Genomic DNA, 22,408 nt, shown 5'->3' with positions numbered 1-22,408 from the left:
CACCTAGCCAAGTAGTCCAGGGGCTATGACCCCTGACTCCACTGCTGTCAGCTCTCCACACTTCAACGTCTGAACTTGTCTCTCCTCAACTCAAAACTCACGTGTTCCGCCCCTGACTCCTCAAGACCCCTAGGTGGGCGTTCTCATCTGCCTTATCCTGGTGTGTCCTAGTTATCATGAGGGGGTGACTAGGATTTTATAGCTGTGTGTTATGCCTAGGTGTGGGTTGTGATGGAAACAAGGAGGATGTGTAATATTTGTGACTACCTGGTTTTGCCAGGGCGTCACATGTCTTTGTTCCACGATGGCTTGTCCTATATACGAGGGGCTGCTGATAAGTCTTTGGCTTTGTGACTTTTTTGTTTCTATGGTAACGATTGTTACATCACATGAAAGCCTTATGTGTCTAATTCTATTTCTAAAAGTCTAATTTCTTCTTTTTGTATCCTCATTTGATAATAGAATATTCTTACTTTTTCGAATAATCTGCTAGCTTGATTGAACTTTAGATCATACACTGCACCTTACCATTGTATTCTTATGGCTATGTTTGTATGTGTGGCCTTGTGACACAGAGTGCTGGACTCCTAGGTTGCACCATTCTTTGGATGCACTAATGTGTATTGCTTTGTAATGCAATTTTCCTATGATTTTCTCAGTTCACCAAACTTCCTTCTTATCATGCCTACAATTAAAGAAGAAAAAATAAAGATTTCGCTTTTATGTTGCAAATTTGTATTGAATTTAGTGAAAAATTGCAGCCCTTAGGCAAATATAAGCAAGAGTAAATATTTGTACTGTGAACTTCCACCATTCTTCCTAATTTTATTCCACACAGAATGGACATTGTTGTACAATGTAGTCTCACTGGCTGTACTCAGATTTCGCATACAACACTGCCCTCTGCTGAAAACGCAATCTAAATTTTCAACAGAAACGTCTTTATGTAGATTTGAATATGACATTTCTGTTGAAGTGACATTTTTGATGCCGTCTCTAAGCTTGGTATTGAGTTTTTGTACATACAGAAATTGCACCTCCAAAGAAATGCCCCCCCCCCACCATAACCTTGGGAATAGGAGCGGCATTGATTTCTTTTGAAGGCACCTTGATGACTTTGTCTATGTGATCTCCAGATGGAGACCAATTCTGAAGTGGAGCAATGGAGAATAAAATAGAGGTCTATCCTCTTCAACAATTAGTCCGGCATTTGTCTTTGAGGCAATGAAAGCTGGAGATTGGTGAGAAGACTATGGTGGCAACACTCAGAAGAGGCCTTGATAAGGGAACATCAAACCATGTCTACTCCTGGTATTAGGAATAAGGCATTTATGCTAATTGTATTTTATAAATATTGATATATTTGTTTTCATTTTTCACATCACAATATTAAAAATAATATGCAATTTATATACTAACCTCAATGCCTAATTTAAAAATCCTACTTGTTGTGCAGATGAACATTAGAAGAAACAAACTGACTCTCACCCTATATTTTGAATGGAATCCTCCTCAATTATTTTAAATGGTTGATTCAGTGTTATTTACTAATATAGTATTATCTGATACCATATTCCTAACTGTGATGATAATGAGACTGCTGAAATGTCTATTAATATGTTACACTTTTTATTCCTTTTTACAGTTACTGCAAAATAAACGTCAGTGGCCGGACAGCCCGAGCACGGGCTGAATTCAACCAAGGGGGAGTGTGACGCCCTGGCAAAACCAGGTAGTCACAGAGGTTGTACAAATCTCTCAGGTACAATACTCCTTCCTCCTTGGCAGTCCAACACAAAATTCACACCCAGGTGCATAACAACAGCCAGTAAAGCCTAGTCACCCCCATGACAATAGGGACACATCAATGGGCAGGACCAGGCAGATGGGAGTGCCCACCTAGGGGTCCTGATGTGTTCTGGGAGGGAAGAGAACAGTTAGTAAGAGTCAGTTGAAGTCTGAGTTGGAGTCAGTCAGTTGAAGTCTGACAGTGGAGGAGAGTCTGAGGCTGACAGCTGTAGTGACAGCGGAGTCAGGGGTTGGGGCCCCTGGACTACCTGACTAGGTGGCAGACAGCAAGCAGGACCGTAGGCATCGGAGATCTGTTTGCGGGAAACCCGAAGTGGACTGGGGCAGGGTTGTAGCCCGCTGGTGCCGACAGTGGGAATCAGGTCCAGAGGCCGTGCACAGTCAGGGTGCCTGGACCCTAGGGCGAGGAAGGTTGAAAGCCCCTTGTTAACTGACCAGCCGGGGATGAGGTTTCAAGCCTCATTCCACAGAAGCCCAGAGAGCGAAACGGAAGCCCAACACGAGGGATAGGGTGTCCGCCAGAACTCACAGAAATCCCAAGGGTCAGAGTTTGCGAGCCACAGCTCCCAACACACACAGAACCGGGAGTGGACTTCCCTGTTCCAAGCGGAGTTGTCCGAGTGAAAACACTGAGTGCAGGAGGAAGGGACCCCTGTTTGCTACACCCGGGTGTGGGACCCGAATACACCCACCGGAGGCGACCGGTCACTGGCAACTTGGTTTACTACTGGACTGTGTGTGCATTTCTTTGGAACTGTGAGTACACTGACCGTCCCCCGGTCCAACCCTGCACGTCATCCGCAGCGCCCATTGCTCCCGTACAAAACCCCTATGCCCCAGGACTACACCTCCCCTACCCGTGGAGGGGATTCAACCTTGCTGCCCAGCTCCATCGGCCCCGGGTGTCCCATCACCAGGCAGCGGCGGTGCTACTCACGCTCACCGCAACCCACGGGTGGCATCACCGACAACTCAATCCCCTGTAAATACCCCCCCTTCCAACGGTTGTGAGGGCGGACGGCCGTACAAGCCCGGGTCCGGCCACCATCGAGCCACAGAAACCAGCCCAGATCCGAGCAGCCCCTGCAGCGGCCCGGCCCCCGTCCTCAACATAGACGTCCCATCATTTGGCTGACAGCTATCTCCCTGACTCTCCCATACACTATAGACGTCCCATCATTTGGCTGGCAGCTATCTCCCCGACTCCCCCATACACTATAGACAGGTGTCCCATCACTCGGCTGGCAGCTATCTCTCTGGCTCTCCCATTCACGGGAGCACTTACTTTAAGTGCTCGTGTTCTCTATAAGACAGACACTACTACACATCTCTGGCAGTGTGACTCATCTCTTAAGGAGAAATAAAAGTAGGAAATTGGACCTGTTGGTTCCTCATCTCCCTGAGAATCACACTGTCGGCCAATCCTGTCTATCTCCGGGTTCAGCCAACTGTAGTCTGTGTACGAGCACCTTAACTACTATATCTAAGGCCCCCTTCACACGTCCGTGATACACGTGCGTGTTTGGTCAGTTTCCGTATATACCGGAGACACGGCCAAACGTGCACCAATGTTAATCTATGATTGTGGTCACACGTGCGTTATTTCATTATGTCCGTGTGTGCGTGTCCGTGATCCGTATGTGTTTGCGTTTTGCACGGATGCATGTCCGTTATCTGCACGGAGCACGCACACGTGGACACAATGAAAGTCTATGGGTATGTGCACACACGTTAGTAAACACGTATGCATCTACCTATAGTCCGTGTCCGTTTGGTGTTTTTATTTCTAATGATGTCGGCTATTCTTTCTATTTCTGTGTATGTCGGTCAATCTCCCTGAGTCCGTCGGTCGGTCTCTCTGTCTGTCTGTCCCTCTCTCACAGTCTGTTGGTCAGTTTCCCCCCCTCTCTCATACTTACTGTGGCGCCCCTGAGGCTTCCGTCGCCACAGGTCATTGCACCCCATCCAGCGGTGTGATGCCCCATTCTGAGAGAGGAAGAGAGTGAACTCCGGTCCCCTGGTAAATCCACACTACACCCATTGTTGGGTACATACTGGGACCAGGGAAAGTGGCAGTTACACCCCCATGCTGCATGCTGGGAGGGGACATAAGACCCATCCCTGCTCCCATAGGGTGGTAGCTTAGCAACTGGGGAGGTGGGAGGAGCCACAAGAGTGCAGACAGAGAGGAAGGTCTAGTGAAGTCAGTCTACCTCAGGGAGTGAGAGAGGCAGCATGTAGTTGGAGAAGAAGAACGAGCGAAAGGAGGAGGAGGAGGAGGCCTGCTGGAGGCAGGCAAGGAGGAGAAAAGAAAGAAAGAAAGAAAGAAAGAAGGAAAGAAAGCTCCAAGTCAGACAGGAGCAGAGAAACAGAAGGAGACGCTTCCTGGTGAAGATCCTGGGACCCAGAGGTCCAGGTGACACCACGTAGGAGACAGAAGGAGTCGCAGGGCCACGGATAGTCCTAGAGGTACCACGAGCAGTCCTAGAGGTACCACGGAGAGGTCCTAGAGGCGCCACGGGTAGTTGTAGGCTACGGTGGCCTGTTCTACAGTAACATCGGTGGAGAGGCCAAGCTGCAACAGGGGACGGTCCCTAGAGACTGGAGGAGTGCAAAATCATCTCCAAACAGTAAAAACCGAGGCCCAGGGAAGGTTGTAGACTCCCAGGGCCAGAACCCATAGCAGACTTCCAGAAAAGGGGCAATCAGCCGACAGGTGACCCCCCAGCCTGGAGGCTGTAGTGGAGGCCAAGCCAGGTCCATCCTAACAAAGGCAAGGCTAAGGAAGACAGCAGAAGAAAGAGACACTAAGAGAAGGGTACCGGCTTTCACTCTCAGAATCACCCAGAAACGGCGGAGGTCCCTGACGGTGGTCCCAGCAGTCCAAGGGTCCTACAGAGCTCTGACAAGAATTGTGAGTAAAAGAACTTGAACTGCACCCTTGGAGTGGTCTCTGTTATTTCAGCTGCATAGACATTCACAAGCACCAACTGTGCCCCGGGCATTGCTCCACCTGTGGGGAGCAGTACCACCATTGCTGCCAACACATCATCCCGGTGGCCTCACACAGCAGCGGCGGCTTAATAGCCGCATACCACAGGTGGCGTCACGAACACAAACTTTATCCACTAAGCCACATATTCAACTGACACCCACCAGGGCCACGGAGCCGGGCCCAGCCACCACTGACTACCACCGGACTAGTCCGGCCCGGCACCGGGTGTCCCACAGCCCTGGGGTGGGCGAGTCACTTTTGGCGTCACGAACAGGATTTCGTGCCCGGTCCCACCGGGTACTGTGCGCCTGAAGAATCGTGAAAAAACCTGTGTTGTACTGAGAGACTGCCGCCATTGAAGTCGCTGAGCGCGGGAAGAAGGGGGGCGTGCAAGAAGAAAGGGCGCAAAGAGAAGCCCCGCCCCCTTGTCCAAGAAAAGAGCGCGAAGCGGTGCCCGCCAGAGAAGGCGGAAGAAGAAGAAATGGCGACCAGATAAGCTGGCCGGCTGGCAGAAAGAGTCTAAATGCCAGACCAGCAGATAAAGAAAATGTACCTGATAGTAAGCGGAGCGGTGCCGGCCGTGATGGGCTGGGCGCCAGTCTGGCGCCAGTTGCTAGTGCAGCCTCTGGCCCCGCCTCCGAGAAGGGAAAGGGAGCAGCCGAGTGGCATGGTCGAGCACTCGAGCAGTGTTCCAGGCAGCATTCCCCAGGTCGGTAGCATGGCGGAGGAGCTGCAGCAAGGTGCACCAGGGACCGGAAGAGTGGATCCCGGGCTGGGCCTGCTGAGAGAAGAAATGCGAGTCCTGGCCCGGAGGCTGAGTAGTGTGGAAGGGGAAGCGGACCGGCAGAAAGAAACGCCGAGGGTGCCGGAGGATCTGGAGCGGTGGATGGATGCCGCGGAGCGGAAGCAGGGTGAGCAACCAGAAACCCCGTCCAGTCCGGACCCAGGGCCCCGCCACGCGCCCCCGCTTAGCCCCTTCACTGACCCCCTGGCCTTCCCAGCCTACCCCGCGGACGCCCGGTGGGGCACCGGAGGCCTGCCTGAGACCCCCGCAGACGGAGCCTGGGGAGGGGTGGACCCAGAACAACTAGTGGGCCCCCTGCCGAGTCCCCCAGTGAGCCTCCTGGGAATGGCATCCCCGGGAGTGAATTGGGACGCAGCGCCCATAGAAACCAGGGGACTGCAGCGGCCGCTGCTCCCCAAGGAAACTCCCCTGGCCAGCGAGATGACATGCCGGAGGCTGGTGGTCGAGTACCAGAGGGAGCGGGAACTCCGGGAGGAGAAACGGAGGGCCCGAGAAGTCGCTAATCTGGCCTCCAAAGAAGAGGTCAGGAAGGCCCTGAAGGGATCCGAGTGCCCAGTAAGACGGGGCACCGTGGTTGATTTCCGGCAGAAAGGCGGCTGGGGCTTCATCCGCGAGCGCGGTCTGGGCAAGGACGTGTTTGTGGCCCGGAGAGACATCGAGGAGCACCTGCCCAGAGGCCACCCAGGGCGCGATTCCAAGCCGGGTGATGTGGTGGAGTATACACGGCTGATGGGGGACCGTGGATGGTACGCGCTGCATGTACATATCCTGCGGGAAGAAGCGGCCCCAGAAGAACCAGAGTGGCGCCGCACAATGCAAGAGCGCAGCATCTCCCCTAGCAGCAGCACCACCTCAAGGCAGACCCAGGCCACAGAACTAAGCAGAGGTCCTGCAACAGCCACGCAAGAAACGCAGACCCGAATTTCCATGGCGTGTGTGATGCAGGGAGCCCGGCCAAAGCAGGGCCCTAGAGACCACAGCAACAGCCCCCTGCAGACAAGCAGCCCTCTGCAGCAACGCCGTGCGACACCTGCAAGCAACCCCACTCCAATCCAGGCTGCGGAACAGCGCAGAAGGTCAGGGACCAGCGCCCAGGGGACCCAGACGATGATATCGTCGGCATACCTGCTGCCAGGAGCAATGCCGGAGTGGGACCCTCGCATCTACCCTCGTGAGTGAGATGAAGAGATGCTGAACTGTATATAGCCCCTGTCTGCCCCTCATTCTTTTTGAAGAAGTCCCTTGTGTTTTGCCCCTCATTCTTTTCGAAGATGACACCCTATCCTGCTGTACTGCCCCTAATGCTTTTTGAAGACGTCACCCCCCATGTTTATGTGTTACCGGGCCACTGAACTGGAATGTGGGCCCCGGTGGAAGTGTATGTGTCTTATGTAACCAGGCCATTGGACTTAATGGCTGGTTGATTTTGTCCCATTGTTGATTGAAAAGAAACGAACTGTCGGGCTACTGGACTTGTTGTAGCCAAAAATGTAATTAGTTGCACCCGTTGTGCCCCCTACCAGAATAATGGGGGATGTGCCCAAACCGTGCAATGAACTGGAAGTGCACACATAGTTTTCTTTATAAGAAGTTTGCAACGTTCAAGAATTTGTGCCTCCCATAAAGGGAAGAAATGTTTTATTGTTTTATGTTTTGCATAACAAAAATGTTTTTGCAGTTCTTCCACATGTTTTTGTTTTTCAGCCCGAGGACGTGCTGGGATTTGCTGTGGGGGAGTGTGGCGCCCCTGAGGCTTCCGTCGCCACAGGTCATTGCACCCCATCCAGCGGTGTGATGCCCCATTCTGAGAGAGGAAGAGAGTGAACTCCGGTCCCCTGGTAAATCCACACTACACCCATTGTTAGGTACATACTGGGACCAGGGAAAGTGGCAGTTACACCCCCATGCTGCATGCTGGGAGGGGACATAAGACCCATCCCTGCTCCCATAGGGTGGTAGCTTAGCAACTGGGGAGGTGGGAGGAGCCACAAGAGTGCAGACACAGAGAGGAAGGTCTAGTGAAGTCAGTCTACCTCAGGGAGTGAGAGAGGCAGCATGTAGTTGGAGAAGAAGAACGAGCGAAAGGAGGAGGAGGAGGAGGCCTGCTGGAGGCAGGCAAGGAGGAGAAAAGAAAGAAAGAAAGAAAGAAGGAAAGAAAGCTCCAAGTCAGACAGGAGCAGAGAAACAGAAGGAGACGCTTCCTGGTGAAGATCCTGGGACCCAGAGGTCCAGGTGACACCACGTAGGAGACAGAAGGAGTCGCAGGGCCACGGGTAGTCCTAGAGGTACCACGAGCAGTCCTAGAGGTACCACGGAGAGGTCCTAGAGGCGCCACGGGTAGTTGTAGGCTACGGTGGCCTGTTCTACAGTAACATCGGTGGAGAGGCCAAGCTGCAACAGGGGACGGTCCCTAGAGACTGGAGGAGTGCAAAATCATCTCCAAACAGTAAAAACCGAGGCCCAGTGAAGGTTGTAGACTCCCAGGGCCAGAACCCATAGCAGACTTCCAGAAAAGGGGCAATCAGCCGACAGGTGACCCCCCAGCCTGGAGGCTGTAGTGGAGGCCAAGCCAGGTCCATCCTAACAAAGGCAAGGCTAAGGAAGACAGCAGAAGAAAGAGACACTAAGAGAAGGGTACCGGCTTTCACTCTCAGAATCACCCAGAAACGGCGGAGGTCCCTGACGATGGTCCCAGCAGTCCAAGGGTCCTACAGAGCTCTGACAAGAATTGTGAGTAAAAGAACTTGAACTGCACCCTTGGAGTGGTCTCTCTTATTTCAGCTGCATAGACATTCACAAGCACCAACTGTGCCCCGGGCATTGCTCCACCTGTGGGGAGCAGTACCACCATTGCTGCCAACACATCATCCCGGTGGCCTCACACAGCAGCGGCGGCTTAATAGCCGTATACCACAGGTGGCGTCACGAACACAAACTTTATCCACTAAGCCACATATTCAACTGACACCCACCAGGGCCACGGAGCCGGGCCCAGCCACCACTGACTACCACCGGACTAGTCCGGCCCGGCACCGGGTGTCCCACAGCCCTGGGGTGGGCGAGTCATTACCGTTCCCCGATCACCGGCGCGGCGCTGCACGGCATTCACACTGCTGCGGCGGCTTTTGTTATTTTGAAAAAGCCGGCCGCTCATTAAACAATCTCCTATTCCCTGCTTTCCCCGCCCACCGGCGCCTATGATTGGTTGCAGTGAGACACGCCCCCACACTGAGTGACAGGTGCCTCACTGCACCCAATCACAGCAGCCAGTGGGCGGGTCTATACTGTGCAGTGAAATAAATAAATAAATAATTAAAAAAAAACGGCGTGCGGTCCCCCCCAATTTTAATGCCAGCCAGATAAAGCCATACGGCTGAAGGCTGGTATTCTCAGGATGGGGAGCTCCACGTTATGGGGAGCCCCCCACCCTAACAATATCAGTCAGCAGCCGCCCAGAATTGCCGCATACATTATATGCGACAGTTCTGGGGCTGTACCCGGCTCTTCCCGATTTACCCTGGTGCTTTGGCAAATCGGGGTAATAAGGAGTTAATGGCAGCCCATAGCTGCCACTAAATCCTAGATTAATCATGTCAGGCGTCTATGAGACACCCTCCATGATTAATCTGTAAGTTACAGTAAATAAACACACACACCCGAAAAATCCTTTAATAGAAATAAAAAACACACATATATACCCTCATTACCAATTTGTTAACCCCGACAAACCCTCCATGTCCGGCGTACTCCACGGACCTCCAGCGTCGCTTCCAGCATGAAGGTGACAGGAGCTGCAGAAGACACCGCCGCTCCGGTCACCTCCAAGCAGCAACTGAGGTGAGTAGCGCGATCGGCTGAGCTGTCACTGAGGTTACCCGCTGTCACTGTTGGAGGATCCAGCGGTGGCCGCGATTAACCTCAGTGACACCTCAGCTGATCGCGCTACTCACCTCAGTTGTTGCTTGGAGGTGACCGGAGCGGTGGTGTCTTCTGCAGCTCCTGTCACCTTCATGCTGGAAGCGACGCTGGAGGTCCGTGGAGTACGCCGGACATGGAGGGTTTGTCGGGGTTAATAAATTGGTAATGAGGGTATATGTGTGTGTTTTTTATTTCTATTAAAGGATTTTTTCGGGTGTGTGTGTTTATTTACTGTAACTTACAGATTAATCATGGAGGGTGTCTCATAGACGCCTGACATGATTAATCTAGGACTTATTGGCAGCTATGGGCTGCCATTAACTCCTTATTACCCCGATTTGCCAAAGCACCAGGGTAAATCGGGAAGAGCCGGGTACAGCCCCAGAACTGTCGCATATAATGTATGCGGCAATTCTGGGCGGCTGCTGACTGATATTGTTAGGGTGGGGGGCTCCCCATAACATGGAGCTCCCCATCCTGAGAATACCAGCCTTCAGCCGTATGGCTTTATCTGGCTGGCATTAAAATTGGGGGGGACCGCACGCCGTTTTTTTTTAATTATTTATTTATTTATTTCACTGCACAGTATAGACCCGCCCACCGGCTGCTGTGATTGGGTGCAGTGAGGCACCTGTCACTCAGTGTGGGGGCGTGTCTCACTGCAACCAATCATAGGCGCCGGTGGGCGGGGAAAGCAGGGAATAGGAGATTGTTTAATGAGCGGCCGGCTTTTTCAAAATAACAAAAGCCGCCGCAGCAGTGTGAATGCCGTGCAGCGCCGGGGATCGAGGAACGGTGAGTATGAGAGAGGGGGGGAAACTTCAGTCACTCGGGGGATTAGCGGTCACCGGTGAATCCTTCACAGGTGACCGCTAATCAGTACTCGACACAGACAGAGCCGCGGTATGAGGATGAAGTCGGGTGAAGTTCACCCGAGTTCATTCTCATCGCGCAACTCTGTCTGCTGTCAGCCGACATTTATAAACGACATTGTGCATCACACACACGGACATTCCACACGGACATTCCACGTACACATACACGTTAATTCCACACGCACACACGGACGTTCTACACACAAACACGGCTAGCATACGCAATTCACACAGGTACCACACGGACCATAAAAACGGACACAAAAACGGGACACGGACACGAAAAACGGCCCGTAACACACGTGCGTGTTTTTCACGGACGTGTGAAGGGGGCCTAAAGGGTATGTGAACTGTAAGGCTATGTGCCCACGTTGCGTAATTTCATGCATTTACGCTGCGTATAGCACTGCAGCGTAAATGCATGCGTCATGCGTCCCCTGCACAATCTATGAAGATTGTGCATAATCCGTGCGCACGATGCTTTTTCGAACGCAGCATTTTGAGAGTCAAAAATTTGACAAAATCTCTGCATTTAAAAATCCAGCATGTCACTTCTTTCGTACGCTTTGGATGCTGCTCCCACTCTGTCTATGGGAGAGGCAGCATCCCGAGCACATGAAATCAGCATCTATTCTGCAGACACACTACATCCATTACACAGTGTATCTGCAGCGATTTGAAGCGCATATGCACTGCCAAATCGCTGCAGAATTTGCAGCATGGACACGACGCAACGTGCGAACATAGCCTAAAGGCCACTTTACACGCTGTGATATCGTGACCGATATCGCTAGCGTGCGCACCCGCCCCCATCGTTTGTGCGTCACGGGCAAATCGCTGCCCGTGGCGCACAAAATTGCACGCACCCATCACACTACTTACCTGTCTAGCGACGTCGCTGTGACCAGCAAACCGCCTCCTTTCTAAGGGGGTGGTTCGTTCGGCGTCATAGCGACGTCACTAAGCGGCCGCCCAATAGAACCGGAGGGGCGGAGATGAGTGGGACGTAAACATCCCGCCCACCTCCTTCCTTCCTCATTGCAGCCGGCGGCAGGTAAGGTGAGGTTCCTCGTTCCTGCAGGGTCACACATAGCGATGTGTGCTGCCGCAGGAGCGACGAACTACATCGTTACTGCAGCAGCAACGATATTCGAGATTAGGGGGGCATGTCACCGATGAGCGATTTTGACCGTTTTTGCGACGATTCAAAAACGCTCAGAGATGTCAAATGCAACGACATCGTTAACGCGGCCGGATGTGCGTCACGAATTCCGTGACCCAAACGAGATCGCTTTGTCTGTGCGAACAGGCGGCCACCTGCCTCTCTGTGCGGGCGGCCGGCCACCTGCCTCTCTGTGCGGGCGGCCGCCTGCCTCTCTGTGCGGGCGCCGGCCACTTGTCAGTGCGGGCGGGCGGGCAGCCGCCTGCCTCTCTGTGCGGACGCCGGCTGCTTGTCTGAGCGAGCAGGTGGGCAGCCGCCTGCCTCTCTGTGCAGGCGGGCAGCCACTTGTGTGTGCGGGCGGGCGGACAGCCGCCTGCCTCTCTGTGGTGGCGCCGGCCGCTTGACTGTGCGGGCGGGCAGCCGCCTGCCTCTCTGTGCGGGCGCCGGCCACTTGTCTGTGCGCGCGGGCAGCCGCCTGCCTCTCTGCGCGGGCGCCGGCCGCTTGTCTGTGCGGGTGGGCGGCCGGCCGCCTGCCTCTCTGTGCGGTCGCCGGCCGCTTGTCTGTGCGGGCGGACGACTGCCTGCCTTTCTGTGCGGGCGCCGGCCGCTTGTCTGTGCGGACGGGCGGCCGGCCACCTGCCTCTCTGTGTGGGCGCCGGCCGCTTGTCCGTGCGGGCGGGCGGGCGGCCGCCTGCCTTTCTGTGCGGGCACCGGCCGCTTGTCTGTGCGGATGGGTGGCCGCCTGCCTCTCTGTGCGGGCGCCGGCTGCTTGTCTGTGGGGGCGGGCGGGCGGCCGGCCGCCTGCCTCTCTGTGCGGGCGGGAGGCCGGCCGCCTGCCTCTCTGTGCGGGTTGGAGGCCGGCCGCCTCTCTGCGCGGGCGACCGGCTGCTTCTCTGCGCGGGCGACCGGCTGCCTCTCTGCGCGGGCGACCGGCTGCCTCTCTGCGCGGGCGACCGGCTGCCTCTGTGCACGGGCGACCGGCTTCCTCTCTGCACAGGCGACCGGCTTCCTCTCTGCGCGGGCGACCGGCTACCTCTCTGCACGGGTGACTGGCTGCTTCTCTCTGCGGGCGACCGGCTGCCCCTCTCTGCGGGCGACCGGCTGCCCCTCTCTGCGGGCAACGAGCTGCCCCTCTCTTCAGGTGACCAGCTGCCCCTCTCTGCAGGCGACCAGCTGCCTCTCTCTACGGGCGGCCGGCCGGCTGCCTGCCTCTCTGTGCTGAAGGCCGGCCGGCTGGATATCTGTCTTTGCGGGCAGCGGTGGCTGTGTGGAGCAGGGCGGTGTGGCTGATGTCCCAGATGCTCTGGGTTCAAATGATGGTGTCCAGGGCGGCGCGTGTGCAGATGGAGCCTTTAGCTCAAGATCTTGTCATTGAACTGAGAGCTCAATCTGCTCCAAAGGCTATCTTTTTGAAGCCCGCACCGCTGACAGAGCATCTGGGACACCCGCCGCACCAGCCTGCTCCACACAGCCAACACAGCTTCCGCTGCCAGCACAGCTTCCGCTGCCAGCACCGCCACACCGTTCCCACCGCCGTGCCTGCCTCCTGTGACTCTGCTCTCTCTCCAGTAAGACAACAATGGAGTATAAGACGGACCCCATTTTTTTTACCTTTTTTTTTATCTCTAAATTTGGGGTGTGCCTTATAATCTGGCACATCTTTATAAAACAAAAAATATGGTATGTACTTTTGTTACCATCAAGGATATGTGATTGTGTTCCTGGAGTGGGCATCATTTTCATACACGGGGTGTTGTGTGTGTGTGTGTGTGTGTGTGTGTGGCGCCCTGGACAAGCCAGGACGTCACAGGTACTGCAACAACACACCCTACACCCCGGTTAGGAACACCAAGGTCAAACACAAATCCTTGTTCCCTTCCTCCAGGGGCTGATGTCCACACCAGGTGGGGCGGAGCCAGGTGGTTGGCTCCACCCACCGAGGAGTTCACAGTCCTGGAGGCGGGAAAAGGAAGACAGTTCAGTTTGAGGAGTTGTAGTGTGAGGAAGTAGTAGTGGAGGAACTGACTGGCCGTGTCCGGGTACGTGGCCCGGGCACCTGACAGCAAGGTCGGCAGACGGTGGTGACTGTCTGCAGGAGAGGCCGATTGACGCACAACCGTGAGGACCGGGGACGGGCGGTGGCCCGCCGGTACCGAACCGGGGAGCGAAGAGAAGCCAGCACCATCCGGCAGGGCCTACGGACCCCGACCAGGCTAGGAGTCGCTGTAAAACCAGTCAAATCCGTCAGCGACGGGAACCTCCGGGGTTTCCCAGCAGTAAAGACCCGACTGAAGGCAACTGTCCAAACCGTTAAGGAGATAAAGCTACCACCAGAGCTAGAGCTCCAAGGGTCAGAGCCTGCGGGCAAAGGAAGGGCTCCCTTAGCCAACATACCACTGGGGAGCGGGCTATCAGTGGGAAGCCATTGGGGCCGAGAACAGAACACCGGTGCAGGGAGGGACAGTTACCGCCAACCTACCGGTAGTGACCGCCGCAGCCGTCTGTGGGACTCGTCCATCCAGCCGTTTGTTTTACCAGAGACTCCATGTGCGTTACTGGCTGAGTAAGTACCACTGTGCCGTCTGGCACTGCGCTGCCTCGCGACCCTGCACCCGGCCAGGCCCCGCAACCCACCTTCCGACCTCCACCACCGGGCCCCGGGACCACCAAAACCCCCTACCCACGGGGGGAGAAAACATCTCAGCTGCTCCCTGTCAACGCTCCCGGGATCCCCGTACAGAGCAGCGGTGGTGTCCCAAGTCCCAACCTCACCACAAACCGTGGGTGGCGTCACGGACAATATCCCCAAACCAAACCACCCCTTTCACTCACGGGCGAGGAGCGCCGCTCGAGTCCCCGGGATCTGGCCCACCGCTCGAGCCACCGACCGAGCGAGCAGCAGCAGCCGGACCCGAGCAGTGGGTGAGCGCAGCGTCCCCTCCCCGCCCGCGACATGTGTGTGTGTGAGTCCTTACATAGTAGTATATTAATATGCACCATTACTGTAAAATGTCACCTCCTTGAAGAATAACCACATACACCCTTTGTAATAAAATGATGCCCCACTCCAGTCCATAAAAGGGAAGTCCACTACTTGGACAACCCCTTCTCATTTCCCTTGTTTGCTACAGAAAAATAAAGAAAGCTATACGCCCCTCCAGTGCAGCCTCGGTTCCAGCGATGTCTAAAACTGCGTTCCAGGGACATCTGTGACATTGTTATGACACACAAGCCCCAAAAGCAATCAGCGCCGGCTTTCTTATGCTCACCTTTGGACATTTCGGCAGAAATTCAGTGTAGTGCTCACATCCTGCTCAAATGTCTGAAGGCGGAGATAGAGACACTGGGCGCTGTTTGGTCAAGGGGCCTCATGGAACGCAGCTTTAGACATCGCTGGAACCGAAGCCGTACCGGAGGGGAGTATAGCTTTATTTATTTTTCTGGGGCAAACAAGGGGAATGAGAAGGGGTTGTTGACATGCCTTTTATGGATTGAAGTGGGGCATCATTTTATTACAAATGGAATGAATAGGGGTTGTCAAATTTAGTGGACAGCCCTTTTAACCCCTTCAGCCCCCGGGCACTTTCCGTTTTTGTTTTTTGCTCCTTTTCTTCCGAGAGCCGTAACTTTTTTATTATTCGGTCAATCTTGCTATATGAGGGCTTGTTTTTTGCGGGACGAGTTGTACTTTTAAATGAAACCATAGGTTGTACTATATATTGTACTGGAAAACAGCAAAAAAATTCCAAGTGTGGAAAAACTGCAAAAAAAGTGTGATCGCACAATAGTTTTTGGGATGTTTTATTCACCGTGTTCACTATATGATAAAACTGATGTATCTATGTGATGCCTCAGGTCGGTGCGGGTTTGTAGACACCAAACATGTATAGGTTTACTTGTATCTAAGGGGTTAAAAAAAATTCACAAGTTTGTCCAATAAAAGTGGCACACGTTTTGCGCCATTTTCCGAAACACGTAGCGTTCTTATTTTTTTGGATCTATGGCTCAGTGATGGCTTATTTTTTGCGCCTCGAGCTGACGTTTATAATGGTACCATTTTTGCGCAGATGCTACGTTTTGATCGCCTGTTATTGCATTTTGCGTAAAACTTGCGGCGACCAAAAAACGTAATTTTGGCGTTTGGAATTTTTTTACCACTATGCCGTTTACCAATCAGATTAATTGATTTTATATTTTGATAGATCGGGCATTTCTGAACGCGGCGATACCAAATATGTGTATATTTATTTATTTTTTAATCCTTTAATTTTCAATGGGGGGAAAGGGGGGTGATTTGAACTTTTAGGTTTTTTTTTTTTTATTTTTTAAAACTTTTTTTTTACTTTTTTTTTTTATTTTACTAGTCCCCCTAGGGGGCTATAGCGATCAGCAATCCGATCGCTATTATCTATCTGCTGATCACAGCAATACAGCTGTAACCAGCAGATTCACTCACTTTGGTTTTCCCTCTGCTCTCGGCCGAGGGAAAACGAAAGTGAAAGATCATAGCAGCAGGCGTCATCACATGACCCTGTGCTACGATGGCACCCACCGATAGTCACGTGATAACACACGTGACTTCCGATGGGGGCGGCGGTAAGTAGAAAACATGGCCGCGCGCATATAAATCTTGCTGCCAGACTTTGGCAGCAAGATTTAAGGGGTTAATGGCCGCGGGTGGAAGCGATTCCACCCGCGGCTAGCAGGCACACATGTCAGCTGTTGAAAACAGCTGATATGTGTGCCGATCCACGCCGCCTGCCCGCGGCAGGGGGCGGGGCTTAACGGGACACGATCCTGGACGGATAGATCCGTCCAAGGTCGTGAAGGGGTTAAAGGGGCTGTTCTTTTAGTAAATGTCTAACCTAAGGTGTAGGTTATTATAAAGAAATTATAATGCTGTTACGCAAACACCGTAAATGAAAAAAAAAAAACAAAACTTTGGGAAATATCACTCTAAAAATGTTTTTTAGTCTTACTGAAAACACAAAAATGGAAAAAAAAGCCAACAAAAGTCATATGTGAAGGAATAAGCCCTAAAAGCTCTTTTGAACAAAAAAATTAAAAAAGTTACAGCTCTCAGAATATGGCGATGCAAAAAGAAATTAATTTTTGTAAAATATTGCTTTAAGTGTGCAAACGTCGCAAAGTATAAAAAATTGTATAAATCTGGTATAGTGTAATCGTTCTGACCCGAAGAATAAATCAGTTATCACTTTTATCGCATGGTGAACTGAGCAAAAAATTTAAAAGAATAAGCGAATCGCTGGTTTTCCTTCAAAAATCTGAATAAATAGCAATCAAGAACTGGTATGTACCCCATAATAGTACCAAAAATCCTTCAGCTTATTGCGCAAAAAATAAGCTTCCACACAGCCCTGTTCGCTCCAAAAAGTAAAAAATTACAGTTCTCACAATATGGCGATGAAAAAACCTTTTTTTTTTTTTTTTTATAAAAAAAGCATTTTCACTGTGTGATAGATGCTGAACAATATAAATCTGGTATCAATGTAACAGCACCAACAAAGAGAATCTGTCAGCAGATTTTGCTCACCAGAGATTACTGACTGCATCCGTTCTGACATATTCTAAGATTTAAGATTTTAGGCCTGTTTTGCATGTCAGTGAAAAACAGACGTTTTTCACTGACGTGTTAAAAGTGCATGTGTCCCTCTGTGTGCCGTGATTCACAGCACACGTGGGTTGTCAATGTGCAATCCGCGATCTGTGATACATGATAGCACATGGAGATAAACTCACCTGCCTCCGCTCCTGCTGTCCGTGGTGCTGAACTCTCCGGCTCTGCTGCATCCGGCCGCCGCTGAGTCTCCCCTCTGCAAGTACTTCCGGGTCGGCTGTGCCATGCATAAATGAATATGCATGACAGTAATTAGCCGGGCAGGAAGCAGCAGCCAGCAGAGGTCGTAGACAGCTGGAGAAGTTGAATGTAAAAATCACTTTACTTTCAATGTCCGTGTTTTTCTGGTACATGTTTCACGGATCACACCATAGTGTGGTCTGTGGGACATCAGTGATGCCGGAAAAAAGCGGACATGTTACTGTGCACAACAGATAAAGCGTGTGAGCAACAGGGAGTACCTGCCTAAAAAAGCACTGCAAATACACCATAGCAAAGGGACATGATGCACAGCAATTTCAAAATGATTTTGCTGTGCACATGTTCCGTCTTTGGTTAATTATTTTAGCTGCTGTAGGCTTCAAAAGCCATGAAACGGCTAAAAGAAGTGACCTTCTTATTCGTGGGGCGGCTAAAATTGGAAGAAGCCCCTCGCTCAATATACTTAAAGGACACAGAATACCGTCATTGCATAGACACCAGAAATGAAGCCAGTAACAATGGCGCATACATATAGACTTTCAGGATGTTTCTTGCAAATGATTTTTATTTTTTTTTAAATAACTAAATTGCAGTATGCTTAGGGCGAGGCTTTTTTGTCATTTTACAGTACATGAAAAAAATCAAACACAGCAGAAAAGCAATACAACCAGGCACCGGGGTCTTGTGATCTGCAGCCAATCAGTGGCTGCTTCACTATCCCCCTTTCAAAACTGTAATCCAGAAAAAATGAGAGCTGCTGCTGTTTTATGACTTCCTCTGGATGTCAGTTTTATCTAAAGGATGAGAGAGTAAACCAGCTGCTGATTGGCTGCAGGTCACTTGTGACATGGTTTGGGGGCACCAAAGGGTAATTTGGCACAGGGCGCCATTTAGCCTAAGGCCGGCCCTGATGCTATACCCCATGTACCTTGTGTCTAATAAAACTTTTTATGTGCACTATAGCGTTTATGATCGCTAATTATTGACCATGGGATATACAGATACTTAGGCAAATTTAAAGACTTCTGTTTCTTCTTATTTGTGCATACCTATTGAAGTTGTTGCCTTTCACTCCTAATGAAGCCCATATACACTGCTCTGTTTTCCTTAATCTTGGCGTGCTGCAGGTAGTCCAGCATATTCATGAGCTCTGTATAACTGCGAGATCTGCAGCAGAGAAAATGACAGCAAACAGCTCAGTAAGTGACACATTGCTGGAATCAGGGTCTCTGTCTCTACATTATGCTGCTCTCAGGTGGGGGAGCAAAAACCTGGTGACAGATTCCCTATACGGGCACCATTGTAGTATGTGCTGCAGCAAACCAAACAAGAGGGAAGTCTTGGGAGACGCAGGACAATGTGTTGCTAAGAGCGATGACTTTTTACTTTTACTCCCAAAATGCCAATTAATCTGCAGACACATTTATACTGGGGACGTCGCTCTGGCATATACAGTTTAACTTAATATTTTATTATATACTAGAAGGTGGCCCGATTCTAACGCATCGGGTATTCTAGAATTTATTGTGTAGTTAATGTATGATTTTTGTTATATACAGTTAGGTCCAGAAATATTTGGACAGTGACACAATTTTCGCGAGTTGGGCTCTGCATGCCACCACATTGGATTTGAAATGAAACCTCTACAACAGAATTCAAGTGCAGATTGTAACGTTTAATTTGAAGGTTTGAACAAAAATACCTGATAGAAATTGTAGGAATTGTACACATTTCTTTACAAACACTCCACATTTTAGGAGGTCAAAAGTAATTGGACAAATAAACCAAACCCAAACAAAATATTTTTATTTTCAATATTTTGTTGCGAATCCTTTGGAGGCAATCACTGCCTTAAGTCTGGAACCCATGGACATCACCAAACTCTACGTTTCCTCCTTCTTAATGCTTTGCCAGGCCTTTACAGCCGCAGCCTTCAGGTCTCGCTTGTTTGTGGGTCTTTCCGTCTTAAGTCTGGATTTGAGCAAGTGAAATGCATGCTCAATTGGGTTAAGATCTGGTGATTGACTTGGCCATTGCAGAATGTTCCACTTTTCTGCACTCATGAACTCCTGGGTAGCTTTGGCTGTATGCTTGGGGTCATTGTCCATCTGTACTATGAAGCGCCGTCCGATCAACTTTGCGGCATTTGGCTGAATCTGGGCTGAAAGTATATCCTGGTACACTTCAGAATTCATCCGGCTACTCTTGTCTGCTGTTATGTCATCAATAAACACAAGTGACCCAGTGCCATTGAAAGCCATGCATGCCCATGCCATCACGTTGCCTCCACCATGTTTTACAGAGGATGTGGTGTGCCTTGGATCATGTGCCGTTCCCTTTCTTCTCCAAACTTTTTTCTTCCCATCATTCTGGTACAGGTTGATCTTTGTCTCATCTGTCCATAGAATACTTTTCCAGAACGGAGCTGGCTTCATGAGGTGTTTTTCAGCAAATTTAACTCTGGCCTGTCTATTTTTGGAATTGATGAATGGTTTGCATCTAGATGTGAACCCTTTGTATTTACTTTCATGTAGTCTTCTCTTTACTGTTGATTTAGAGACAGATACACCTACTTCACTGAGAGTGTTCTGGACTTCAGTTGATGTTGTGAACGGGTTCTTCTTCACCAAAGAAAGTACGCGGCGATCATCCACCACTGTTGTCATGCGTGGACGCCCAGGCCTTTTTGAGTTCCCAAGCTCACCAGTCAATTCCTTTTTTCTCAGAATGTACCCGACTGTTGATTTTGCTACTCCAAGCATGTCTGCTATCTCTCTGATGGATTTTTTCTTTTTTTTCAGCCTCAGGATGTTCTGCTTCACCTCAATTGAGAGTTCCTTAGACCGCATGTTGTCTGGTCACAGCAACAGCTTCCAAATGCAAAACCACACACCTGTAATCAACCCCAGACCTTTTAACTACTTCATTGATTACAGGTTAACGAGGGAGACGCCTTCAGAGTTAATTGCAGCCCTTAGAGTCCCTTGTCCAATTACTTTTGGTCCCTTGAAAAAGAGGAGGCTATGCATTACAGAGCTATAATTCCTAAACCCTTTCTCCGATTTGGATGTGAAAACTCTCATATTGCAGCTGGGAGTGTGCACTTTCAGCCCATATTACATATATAATTGTATTTCTGAACATGTTTTTGTAAATAGCTAAAATAACAAAACTTGTGTCACTGTCCAAATATTTCTGGCCCTGACTGTATATAGATGTTGTTGTGTGTAGTTGCCAAGTGTTTGTGTAGGGCGCTGTAAATGTTCTGGGTGTTGTCTGGGTGGGGGGGGTGTGAGAGCGGTGTTGTGTGTTGCGTTGTTTGTGGAGCGCTGTGTGTCTGCAGTGTTGTCTGTGTGTGGTGCTGTGTGTGTTGCGCGGTTTGTGTGGGTGTGGGGTGCGTGTGTGTGTTCTGGAGGGAGGTATGTTTTGTGCAATGTGTGTGTGTTGTGCGGTATGTGCGTATATTTGTGTATGCCACGGTGTTTGTGTGTTGGGTGTTGTGTGTGTGCGGCGTTGTCTGTGTGTGTGGGTGTCTGTGTAGGGCGGTGTTTGTGGTTCCCAGTGTGTGTCGTGTGTTGTGCGATGCGCGTGTAGCGGTGTGTGTGTTTTGGGGGAAGGTGTGCACCCCCATCGTGCTCCATCCCCCATGCTGCGCACCCCCCATCGTGCTCCATCCCCATGCTGCGCACCCCCCATCGTGCTCCATCCCCCATGCTGCGCACTCCCCATCGTGCTCCATCCCCCATGCTGCGCACCCCCCATCGTGCTCCATCCCCCATGCTGCGCACCCCCCATCGTGCTCCATCCCCCATGCTGCGCACCCCCCATCGTGCTCCATCCCCCATGCTGCGCACTCCCCATCGTGCTCATCCCCCATGCTGCGCACTCCCCATCGTGCTCCATCCCCCATGCTGCACACCCCCCATCATGCTCCATCCCCCATGCTGCGCAACCCCCATCGTGCTCCATCCCCCATGCTGCGCACTCCCCATCGTACTCCATCCCCCATGCTGCGCACTCCCCATCGAACTCCATCCCCCATGCTGCGCACCCCCCATCGTGCTCCATCCCCCATGCTGTGCACCCCCCCATCGTGCTCCGCAGTCACACATCAGACAGTATACACGCACACATCTGATCGCATACACTCACACCCCTCTTCTCCCTGTGCCCTCCGGTGGGCGGTCCCAGCAGCTGTGCTGCACGCCGTGCTCCTCTGCCTTCTGCCGACACTCACAGATCCGATCGCATACACTCACACATCAGAACACACGCACACATCCGATCGCATACACGCACACACACACTGAAGATATCGCACATACGGGCTCACACACTCACAACATCCGGAGATACCACATGATTCCGGCCATGTGATCCTCCGGCAGGTCCTGGAAGGTCACTGCACGCACAGTATCGCCGCCGAGAAGTAAGCGATATCACTGGATGTTGTGAGTGTGTGGATGCGATCTGATGTGTGTGTGAGAGTGAGTGTGATCTGATGTGTGTGTGTCTGTTCTTATGTGTGTACGTGTGTGTGTGTTCTGCCGCTGCAGGACCTTGATGCGCTCACCTGCTCCCGGTCCGCGTCTGGTGAGTATGACTGCGGGGTCTTCTTTCTTCTGTCTTCTCTCTTTCGGGGTGTGCCCGCTGCCTATAATGAAGTGTCTTGCAGTGTCTTTAACTCTTTCAACGCTGCATGACACTTCATTATTGACCGCAGCGTATGCCGGCTCCCTGCACATGTGTACCGGGAGCCGGTGTACGCTGGTAACCATGATACACATCGGGTAACTAAGGGAAGCGCTTCCTATAGTTACCCGATGCTTATCATGGTTACCAGCGTACACCGGCTCCGTCACGATCCCAGCATCGCAAGGTTATGTCTGGGCTGGGGGAGTCGGGGCTTCGTTTGAATTCGGGGGAAGGGGCGTGGCCGAGCGGTCGATGCGTGCGGAGGGTCGGGGCGAGCGGCCAATCCATGTGGGGGGTGGGGCCAGGCCGA

This window comes from Anomaloglossus baeobatrachus, chromosome 7 (genome assembly GCF_048569485.1).
Source record: "Anomaloglossus baeobatrachus isolate aAnoBae1 chromosome 7, aAnoBae1.hap1, whole genome shotgun sequence".
Taxonomy (NCBI): domain Eukaryota; kingdom Metazoa; phylum Chordata; class Amphibia; order Anura; family Aromobatidae; genus Anomaloglossus; species Anomaloglossus baeobatrachus.
The sequence above is the reverse complement of the archived record's forward strand: the minus strand, read 5'-3'. Positions refer to the sequence as shown.